The sequence below is a fragment of the Eretmochelys imbricata genome, chromosome 8 (assembly GCF_965152235.1).
Source record: "Eretmochelys imbricata isolate rEreImb1 chromosome 8, rEreImb1.hap1, whole genome shotgun sequence".
Taxonomy (NCBI): Eukaryota; Metazoa; Chordata; order Testudines; family Cheloniidae; genus Eretmochelys; species Eretmochelys imbricata.
In genome coordinates this window covers 102,128,761-102,132,198 of record NC_135579.1, presented here as the reverse complement: position 1 = coordinate 102,132,198, position 3,438 = coordinate 102,128,761, and positions in this window count along the sequence as shown.

Here is a 3,438-nt window from a genome sequence, read left to right as displayed (position 1 = left end):
CTGTGATCTTGACTGAAGCTTTTGGGAACATCTCAGTGATTCAACAACATAGGGGGCACGGGTGAGGAAGTCACTTTGATTTACAAGCACTCCAGAGGTTTCCCCTCTTAAACCAGAGCAAGGAATATCACAATTGGTCTGAGGTGGGAAAGAAATATTTTGAGGGTGGCAGGAGAGACCGTGTAAGCAGAGGCAAAGAGCCCTGGGCAGTTTAAAAAACTTCTCCAAGCCTAAGCTCAGTGCATTAAGGGAGAGGATTTCATGAAGCTGGAGCGGAATGAGTATAAACTAAACTAGATGAGGCTAACCTGGCTGTAGGCTCTTGTCTTATCATTAGATTAAAAGAAGTTTGAGGTAGGGACTCTCCTTGTTCAGTTCGTGCAGCATGGTAGGATCCTGGCTAGGTACCACTATTACTAAACGATAGGTTACTCCAAACCAAATCATCTTTCCCTCCCATCCCCAACCCCAGAGCTAGTCAAACCCAGAGCCACCCAAAATCCCCTCTTATAGTCCTTCCTTAATGGCATAATTCCCTGCAGCTGAGTCCAGCCCCATTCCCCACCTGAACTGAAAGCATTCTTCTCCAGCAGAGAGAGGTAACCAGGCAGTGGTGAAGGCTATAAAGGCTTTGTCCCTAAAGGATTTTAAGTGTTAATGGCCCAGCCCTGCAAACACTTGCAACCCTGAGAGGGGATACTCCTGGGCGAGATGTTTGTGTGCTCAGGTTCTTAGGTGGGTGGGGCTGGCATATTGTATTAGCCAAGCATGCTTGGCAGAGGGTGTTCGGAGCCTCTCATCTGCAGCTAATCTCCCCAGAGAGTATCTCAGCTTCAGCAAAACAACCCACGTCTCTCACGTAGGAATGAGAAGCGTTCTGGTTAATTAACAGCCCAGCAGGAAGAAATCATTCTAACCTGCAGCTATTCTAACCTGCAGCTAACAAGGAAAGTACCAGCATCAGCCACTCTCAGGAACCCTGATCCAACTCCCGCTGGAGTCGATGGGAGTCTTTCCGGTCACCTGGAGGGGAGCTAGGTCCAGCCTTAGGAATATTCACATTAGCAATAAGGGAACCAGTTTGATGTGGGGCAGGGGATAGGGCACTAGGCTGGGGCTGAGGAGACCCCATGGATCTGCCACTGGCTGGCCTTGCCACAAGCCATTTGCATGCTGTGCCTCAGTTTCCCCATCTGTAAAACGAGGGTAATGCTATTTAACTCTTTTCTGAAGCACTTTAAGATCTATAGCTTTTTCATCTAAGTATTATTGCTCAATAAAAAGCCATCTCCCTTCCCCATTTCAGAACCGTCTCTCCGCCAGGTTTCCAACCGAACAGGCCCTGACATCTCTTGTTTTGTTACCTTACTTTATTATTCTCTTTCCCTCATCTCTGCACAAGCAATTTCTGGCCCATTCTAGAGAGCAGCGACCATCAGAACAGAAATAACAGTGAGGCCCATGGTCCTTAAATGCTGGAAAACCCACCAAACTGATTTGCGTCAATAGATTATTTCAATATTTCCCCTGTGGAGGGTGGTTCAGGCTGATGCACATTGAACCTCCTCCAGTTTAGTTCTTGCTTTAAACCACAATCTGGGTGACCTCATCCAGAAATCCTCCAGAAATCCTCCAGAGCTGAAATCCTCCAGAAAAGGCTAGGGCATGTGATTCCCTTTGCAGCCCGTTATTATCAACAGTATACCAGCAGCCCCTAGAGGCTCCAACGGAGATCAGGGCCACATGATGCTCGGTGCTGTCCACACACATAGCAAGATGCAGTCCCTGCCCCACAGAGCATACAGTCTGAACAGACAAGACAGACAAACAGTGGGAGAAAGAACGACGTGTTACCCCCATTTTACAGATGGGGAATGGAGGCCCAGATCCCCCAAAGGCATTTTGGTTCCTAACTTACATTGAACTCAATGGACGTCAGGAGCCTAAAATATCTTGGCCAGAGAAACTAAGACCCAGATTCTCAAAGGTATGTTGAGGGGTTGCAAGCCTGAGGGGGGACATGATTTTCAACAGTTTTCAAGTACATAAAAGGTTGTTACAAGGAGGAGGGAGAAAAAATGTTCTCCTTAACCTCTGAGGATAAGACAAGACGCAATGGGCTTAAATTGCAGCAAGGGCAGTTTAGGTTGGACATTAGGAAAAACTTCCTAACTGTCGGGGTGGTAAATCACTGGAATAAATTGCCCATGGAGGTTGTGGAATCTCCATCATTGGAGATTTTTAAGAGCAGGTTAGACAAGCACCTGTCAGGGATGGTCTAGGAAATACTTAGTCCTGCCATAAGTGCAGGGGACTGGACTAGATGACCTCTCGAGGTCCCATCCAGTCCTATGGTTTTATGATTTCGGTGCCTAACTCCCACTGAGGATCTGGGCCTAGTGACTTGACCAAGGTCACACAAGGATTCTGGGGCAGAGCCAGGAACTGCACCTCGATTTCCTGTGTCTGAATCCAGCGCCTCAGCCACAAAAAACATCCTTCTCTTTCTGTTCCATCAATGCTCTGCCTTAGATAGATCCCAATCCTATATTCCTCGCTCGCTCAAAACTCCCACTGAGGCTGAGCCTGTAGGCTAGCCAGGAATGTGTGAGAGACACCAGGACTGAAGGTCTGATCCTAGCCTTCCTGTGGCAATCTCAGGCTGGCCCTGCCTTCTGCATGTTGCCAGGAATGTCATTTTTCACCCCGCATGAAGTTCTTTCCTGTTTACGAAATTCTTTTGGGCATCTATGAAGATGATTTGTGCCTTGTAACTCATTGGGTGCCACCGTGACATTAAAGAATAATTCTCTTTATTGCTACCAGGAAAAGATGTTCACAAGAGGAGATTTTGGATCCGGCAAATTCAACCAATTGGCTTTTGTTCACAAAGAGGAATAAAAAGGAAAAGGGGATACCTCACCCTCAAAAGGATGCCCAGCTTTGGCGATCAATAAATAACTAGCTCTTGAGGGAACGTGTGTAGAATATTTGAGCTTCTTTGGCTATAAAGAAAGGCTGTTACACTGCACAGGTGATTAACAGAAATGCTATTACACCGGGCTAGGACTAAGAAGAAGAGATGTCATAGGTGACATTATTTTAGGCAAAGAGAAGGAAGGGGCTTCTATACAAACAGGGCAGCATTGCAATCTTACAGCCTAGCCTGGAACGACTTGTGATTCTGGGAGTAACAGGCTGGTTCCTGCTTCTCTCTTGCTTCAGTTGGCGGGGGGGAGGGAATGGAGGGAAATCTGAACCAGACCTTTATTCCCCCTCTGCATTGTATCTGGTTCTGAGCCATTGGAGGGGATGGCCTCTCCCATTCCCTGCACACCAACAGGGAATGGGGAGTAAGAGGCAGCCGTGGCTGTTGTCCTTCCCACCCTGCCCAGGTTTGGGTGATGCTGGGAGCAAACTTCATCTTCCGGGGCGTGG